The 8,252-nt window shown below is 35.7% G+C and overlaps 1 long non-coding RNA gene across 1 annotated transcript; it reads left to right on the plus strand.

The window, feature by feature from the left end:
• Window positions 1-306: 306 nt before the first annotated feature.
• Window positions 307-5,450, plus strand: LOC112656928 (uncharacterized). The gene is made up of 4 exons (XR_003134744.3): window positions 307-394; window positions 2,043-2,112; window positions 3,536-3,653; window positions 4,826-5,450. It is a non-coding gene; the product is annotated as an uncharacterized LOC112656928 (long non-coding RNA).
• The last annotated feature ends 2,802 nt before the right edge of the window (window positions 5,451-8,252 follow it).

Below are 8,252 nucleotides of genomic sequence, written 5' to 3' on the forward strand. Positions count from 1 at the left end.
GACTGTTGTTAAGCAATTCAGAGGCAGATATACAAAATGGGGTAAACTTAAACTCCAAATGCTATAAAGTAGCAAGCTGTGAGAGAAATTTGAGAAATGTGAAAAAAGGAATTTTTTCAAGTTTCAGACAGATGTAGGCTCAAGTTTTAGGTCAACCATGTATTATGTCATTTTGGCTAAATTCTCTATTTTTCTGAAACTCATTTTTTTTATGGGTAATATAGGATTAATATGTGTGTTAGCTCCCCTGCCTCTTTACCTTCCAAGTCTGTATCAATTTTCCACCTTTCTCTGTTCTCTTTGCCTCAGAGACTGATGGCTGTGACTGCTTTTCCTGAGCTCTCCTGCTGGCTGACATCAGCCAATAGGAGATACCAACCGCAAAGGAGAAAAGGTCCAGTATCTCTTCCTCACTCTCTCCCTACTTTGGCACCAGGTCCCTAGAAGTGGCTTTGTCCTGGTCATGACTAGAGTTTTTGATATATGGATTCTTCTCGTGGTTTCTACTCTTACCAGACTCCAGTAATGTTTTCCCTTTTTGCCTCACAACCTGAGGAAGTCAAATAAAGGCTTCCCAGTGTTGCTAATCTCTGAGTGCCCCACATGCCTTGTTTATTCCCTTAATCCCGTTTTCCACACATTCATTTGAACCATTTAAGGTGAATCCTATTTGTTGATGGAACCATGATTGATATTTAACGGTTGTAGAATTTCAAAGGAAATATTTAAGTATCCACTCAACAAATACAGAAAGGTTTATACAACTCACTCCTTGAAAATTCCTCAAAAGATGATGTGCTAGGCTGAATAACAGCCTCCAAAGCTGTTTAGGTTTGGGGAATACCTGGAACTTGTAAATATTACCTTATATGTGGAAAGAGATGTGATTGAATTAAATATCTTGAGATAAGGAGATTATCTGGGTGAGACAAATGCTATCACAAGTCTCCTATTATAAGAGGGAGGCAGAGGGAAATTTGATACAAAAGAAGAAGACGATGTGACCACTGAATCAGGAAGCTGCCCTGCTGGCTTTGAAGATGGAGAAAAGGGTCAAAGTGCAGAGAATGGAGCTCTGGAAGCTGGAAAAGATGAAGAAACAGATTCCCCCCTACAGCCTCAGGGAGGTGTCATGACTCAGATGACACCTTGGGTTTGGCACAGTGAAACAGATCCCAGACTTCTGACCACCAGAACAATAGAAGACTAAATGATTGTTTTAAGCCACCAAGTTTGTGGTAATCTGTTATAGCTGTCGTAGGAAACTCTCAGTGAATATACCAAGGTCCAAGGGTTAGCTTGCAGGTTGCAGTGTCAGAATGTAATTCTTAGGTACCACATCCCTTTTAGGGATGCACTCCCATGAGCCAGGATATGAGATGGATGCATAAAATCACAATGATGACTTGTCAAGTTTCTGTGTGCGATCTAACTCTCCCACTGACTGGAAGGCATGTCTTTCTGTCCAGTCCATTTTCTCCCTCTAGGCAGACAAGCTTGGTAAACTGGTCCATAATCAGAATCAAGTAAATTGACTTGTAATTAAAAAATAAAATTCTGCCACATAGATGGGAATCTTCGCCTGTTTTTGACTCTTCGGCAGACAAATCTGGAAAGACAAGTCATAACTGAAAGTGGCTTGTAGAACATTGACTCTGAACAAAGACAGTTAGATTAATTACTTGCTGAATGGCAATGGGATAAGACAGGAGCATTTGGATTGCTTTGGCTAGAATCTTATTATCTACCTCCCTAGTAGTGAAGGCTTTGCCAATGGGACCTGGGTAGCTGCACTTGTTTTGTAAAGACCCCTCTCTTTTAGTCTATATCTGGATGATGACTGCCAAATTAATCCCTGTGACTCTTCTCACACGAGTGACCATCCCTCTCTCCCTTTTTGGGGATATGCAGAGACTTTCATTCTTGTCAGAATAAATTCTTGCTGGCACAGAACCTATATAGTTTCTTTAAAGTGCCATTGCATATCTCATTACGTGTTGATAGAATAATAAAACCCACAATCTTATTTTCCTTCTTTTTAGGTTGTAGTGGAGAGATGTGCCATAATGTTTTTCCATAAACTGATAACTAATCTTATGAGGATCATACAAGGTAATATACATAAAATTGCACTCTGTTCCATATAGAGGGAAATCAATAAATGTCATTTCTCTTACCCATATTCCTCGAAAGTCTGGAGTATGGTATGGTGTAAGAATGTGTCAGAAGGTTAAAATTCAGAATGAGAACATCAGAACCTGTCATCCTCGACAATCTTAAACATCTCAGGGAAGCAGAATACCCAGCATTTAGAGCCCTGTTTCTTTGTTCTTTTGATGAAACACATATTGTTCATGAAAGAAATCTATTTTTTTCTATTTCACTCTGATCTAACTACAGAGATACTTTCAGGCAGGGGCAAGATTTCATTTTTTCCAAGACTTATGAAATTCTCACTAGGCAACACATCTTTAAAAGACAAAGTCTTCATTTTACATGTTGATATATCATAGAAAAATAAAATTCAATGATAAATACGTTTCTCTTAACTTAATTTGTAAATCAGATTTTATATTGTGATTTCTGAAATATACTCTCATCAAAATTGAATCTTGAAGAATAAAAAATATTCATCCTAAGAATGTAGCAAACTTAAAATTATATAATTAACCAAATACTAATAATTTCATAATGAAGTATTCTCACAAACTGTTATATATAATAGTATGCTTAGTGTAGCAGAAATGAACTCATCTTTCAAAATCAGATCTGGTTTCAAACACTGGTTTGGCACAAAATTCTTCATCTCTAAAATGGACTGGTAAATAAAATTGTGTGGGAGTAAATAATCTGCTTTATAATTAGGTATTTGTGAACAATAATGGAAATAACTGTGTTTTTTTGATGAGGATACAGGTAAACTCAATAATTTATGACAATAAATTGACAAGGATTTTTGGGAAGAGAAAAATCCTTTCATGGAAAAATACTTAACTATTTTTTTAATTTTTCAAAATCTCCAGCTTTTTTTCCCCTGTATCTATCTGATTCTCTTACCTGCCCTGTCTAGACATGCTTACTAGAGGCAGTGAATTCATCTGTAATAGAAATACTGTGTTATGCCCTGTAAGTTACAATAAACTAGCACCTAAAAAAAATAAGAGTTAGACAAGGAAGAAAATGTATTTTTGCATCATGGCAAACTATAGGCATTATTCCATATGCTTTTTCAAATCACCTGGTGGTGAGCTAAGTCCCTATTTGGTGTTGCTTGGCTGTAGGCAATGGGGAAAAATGATTCCAGGAAAAACAGGACTGCTTTATCACCCAGCCCCCTACAATTTTGGAAAATAGTTACTAGAAGTCTTTCTTTGCCTGAGACTGTCTGTATCTCCTTAGCACAACAGCTAACATTCTCATATTGTCTTCCTATAGTTTTGATGTAATCACTTTAAAATGGAGTAAAGACAGTTGAACAGATACTTTTATTATACCCCTTCCCTTTTTATTTTGTTAACTCTATTTTGTTTTACAGATAAGAAAACAGAGGCGCAGTTGGTTAGATAATATTCCAAGTTAATTTGGTTGAATTCTGGAAAATAATTTCCCTCCACTGGAAAAATACCTGATTTAATTATTTGTGGATAAATAAAGTGAGTATCAGATTAAGGAAGTAAGTAGTGAATGAAAATATTAGACTGGGACATCTGGGTGGCTCAGCGGTTGAGCATCTGCCTTCAGCCCAGGGCATGATCCTGGAGTCCCAGGATCAAGTCCCACATCGGGCTCCTTACATGGAGCCTGCTTCTCTCTCTGCCTGTGTCTCTGCTTCTCTATCTCTCTGTGTCTCTCATGAATAAATAAATAAAATCTTAAAAAAAAAAAAGAAAATATTAGACTGAAGCTTCTGGAATACAGACCTATCAGATAGCACCAAGATAAGTGATTAAATTTTCTTTTACTGCCTAGAAATAATTTATTTATGACAATAGATGTCTACACTGCACAGAATAGGGATAATCCAGACTACTAAATCATATTGCCAAGTGGCTGTGAGGATGGTTGAGTCATGATCTCCAGGTATTTTTCCTTCTTATTTAACATTATTAAAGTGTAGACCCCTGTGGACTCTGAATTTACTAAAGATTGTAGCTATTATTATTACTGATGGCAACCATAACTGAGGAAATTGGAAGAAAATATAATTCAAAATTGGATTGAAACTAACAGAGTAACTTGTTGCACGAAAATGTACACAAAAATTATAGAGTGCTTCCATATCATATAATCTAATTGTCTTATATATTTACCTAAGTTTACAATTCAAGTTCCTACACAGATTTTTTTAATAATCTGCCTCCCATTGCCCTAACAGTTCAACTTCTTCACTTCTGTCACTTTTTCTCCACCTCCAGAAATCTGTGAAGCCTGAAGGAGTGATAGGGATAGAAACTCTACAGAGATTAAGAGCTCAGCTCTGGAATTTGATAGATTTTATTCTGAATTCAAGTCTGGCTATTTTGATGCTACATGACTTTTCACATGTTACTAAGCCTCAGTTTTTCTCATCTATAAAGTAGGCATAATAATAGAACTTACCTGAAGGACTTATTGTGATGAATATTCATTATGGAGTGCAAAAATCTAAGCACCTGGCATATAGGAAGCTCTCAATAGATGATGAGTTCCCAGCTGTTGTTACCAATGCTAATAATGAAAGTCTGATTTGGTAACCATATATTTTTACATTTCAATGCTCTCTGTAATTTTATACCTTATAAATTCATTAATTCATTTATTCAACAAATGTTTTTTATTCTTTCAGAAGTTCCCATGATATATTAGATGACGAATTACAAGGCAATCACCAGAAAGAAAAAGAAGACTACACGACTAGCCATGTTCTGGGGATCCCTTTCTGTTTATTTTGAAGGGTAGTCATTGGCTTAGCCAAAAATTCACCTGCCATGAATTATATCATATGCTCCTTAAATATGAACAAATAGAAATGTTGCAGTGTGACTTGTGTTATATGAATTTTGGGGGGTTAGTAGGAGTTTTTCAAAGTCTTCATGATCTCTGTGCTTCCATGAGTGGAAAGCTGTTTTGTTTTATTTTTGACCAAATCATAGGAATTAGGTTCTGATGGTAGAAAGCTTGAGTTTAACAAGCCAGCATTCAAGTTGGACCTTATAAACATGCCCAGATCTGAGGCATAAATTGAAAACTACATGAGAAGAGGAATCTGTTCTCCACAGAGAATTTCTCTGAGGAGGGCCCTTCAGAGTTCCAACATTCCTATAAGGTAGTTTAAAATTTAGAGATGAATCTCTGTACTCCATGCCCCAAAAGACGTATGCACTTAAAAAAACACCTCTTTTACCAACTTGATTGTTTTTAGGCCAAACTTTTAAATGAATCCTTTACTGTAAGCAAGATGGAAATGACAAGGCAATGGGCACTCTTACACAATAAATGAAGTTTTAAGCTAATGTGACCTTTCATTTCCCCCAATTGTCTTTTTCCTATTAATCCTGATCTGCCAATTATTGTTTCATTATGCTATGCTTCTAATGACTTTGCCTGGGAGGATTAAAATTTTATTAAAATTTGGAACATTCCTTAGAAGAAGAACTTGAAAAAAAGAAAAAGTATTAATTAAAGGTAGCATTTCTCTGGCTTTCCCACCATACCTTCTATCCAACTAATAACCATATGTTATTTATTTATTTAAACTTTCTTTTAAAAGATTATATTTATTTGTTCAGAAAATAAATAGTCTCCATGCAGGGAGCCCGATGTGAGACTTGATCCTGGAACTCCAGGATCATGCCCTGCGCCAAAGGCAGGCACTAAATCACTGAGCCACCCAGGGTACCACCATCTTTTAAAGTATAGTTTATCTTCTATTCCATAAGCTTTCTCAGACTATGTCAATTGAATAATTGTATTTTTGCTTTCATTGTTTGCTTAACACAATTATAACTTAATATTTCATTCTAATCTATGGTAAATTATTTGTATAGACTGTCTTAGGTCCTTCACTGAATTTTAAGTTTTTTGAAGTCAGAGACATGGCTTATTCTTATAGTCCTAAGCACTATTCTCTTTGCCAACAGCAAATTTTAATAATAACTGTATTGATAATATTAGTGCCATTTTATATCAGGATCATTGTATGATTTTACAAAATATTCCCTGTATGCTATCTCTTGGGATTCCCTAACTTCCAACTGCCCAATGAGTGAAGTATCTACTCTAATTTTGCAGATGAGGAAATAGAATCAAATAAAAATTTATCAAAATACTTATCAAAAGTGCCTACCATCAAATCTGCTGGTTACTAAGTAGGAAGATTTTACTGTTATTATCTCAACTCTGACTTTATTGTGGTTAATGCATAGAGGCAGAAATAGACTTACAACATTTCTACTCTTTAGAAGACCCAAGAAGGATCAAGATTATGGGATGAAAGGGGACAAGTTATGTATGACTTTCTATTTTTGGATCTACATATGCTGTTCTTTCCAGCAGGAAGAAAAAAAGTGGGAAAACGCAGGGCTATACAGCACTTGTATATGAATAGGAGAAAAGGAACTTCCTTTGGGTAGTGCCTTCAGCACTGTGTTGATTCACAGAGCCTTATGCCATATTGGCCAGTGTGTTTGGACACAGCCAGCATATTTAACTGTGTACAATTATCTAGGGTAAGTGATGAGAGAAAGGTGGCTATGGAAGGGACTATGTAGTCCAGAGCACATAATAATGTAGAAGGAATAAATGATACTGGAGAAGTTTGTTGAGTGGGTTAGAAAAGGAAAGCACATAAGCTAGTAGGAAAATCTAGAAGTCCTTTTTTTGGCATAGAGGAGGAATCATTCTATTATGGCTCTTTAGATCCAGAGCTCTGGAACTATAATTCTCCTTAATAAACAGAGAACAGAATTTAGAAAAGATCATTCTATTTTGATCTCATGCCAAGAGACTTGAGATCCTAAAATATTCCGAATCTTTCAGTATATGAATTATTTTCATTCGTGTGTTTGTCCCAGTCTGAAAGATGACTTTGAGAATTTAAAAAGGGAAAGGCATAATCTTTCCAGAAAAAATACATTAGTGCATACACATAAGTATTTTACAATTAATTTCAGTGGTTATATAGGTCCATTCTTGGGCTTGGTGGAGTGTGCTGAAACCTAGATAATTGTCACAATTATTGGAAGCCCTGTAAAAAATGCCAACTGCCTATCTCCTGTCTAGCAGATTCTGATTAGTAAGTTTGGGAACAAGCCTACTATATTTGAATCATTTCCTTACATATGAGATCAAAAGAAGAAAAAAGTTAACAGATGTGACAAAAGAGTTGTTAAAACTTGTTTTTACACTATCTAACATAAACCAGGGGAGCACTTGTATAAATAAATTAGTTGGCTATTTCAAAAATGCATTTTTGAAGTCATTTTATCATAAAAATATTACTTTTAATTTGTCCATAAAAGTCCTAAAAAAAAAAAAAAGAGTAGCTAATGGAAAGCTATGGGTAGAGGAGAGTGTTTGTAGAATGGTAGGGGAGGAAGGTTTTGCAGAATGTTGCACAGAGGGCAAGTTTCTCTTTCCACAATTGGTAGCTCCCAGGGAGTACCTAGGAATACAGTCAACATGGAGGCACAGAGACTTCTAAAAGGTGATACTGTGTTTTCACTTTGTCAGGTTTTAAACAGTGTGAATAGTTGAGTAAAAATATTCAGTTCATTTTGGATGTGAAACTAATTAATGAGTCATGGAAGGATGATCAGTGATAATGAAATCTTAGCAGCATTTTCTGATGAAACAACAACAAAATATCTCCTATAAAAAGTTAACAGATTTGCAATGAAATGTTTTGAAATATTTTAAAAATTTCCTTCATAGATTTTCACTAGGAAAACAAAATACACTATCTGCAAGCTCTGGGTTTTTCTTTTTTTGGGAAGTTTTTTTGTTTGTTTGTTTTTTGTTTGTTTGTTTTGTTTTGTTTTTCCACTTAACCAGAGGAAAGCTTTGGGTACAGAGTGTTAGGTTGAATGTTAGAAATAAACTGCCCTTGGGATGCCTGGGTGGCTCAGTGGTTGTGTCTGCCTTTTGCTCAGCACGTGATCCAGGAGTTCAGGGATCGAGTCCCACATCAGGCTTCCTGCATGGAACCTGCTCCTCCCTCTGCCTGTGTCTCTGCCTCTCTCTCTGTGTGTTTCTCATGAATAAATAAATAAAAT

Source organism: Canis lupus, chromosome 8 (assembly GCF_003254725.2).
Source record: "Canis lupus dingo isolate Sandy chromosome 8, ASM325472v2, whole genome shotgun sequence".
Classification (NCBI taxonomy): domain Eukaryota; kingdom Metazoa; phylum Chordata; class Mammalia; order Carnivora; family Canidae; genus Canis; species Canis lupus.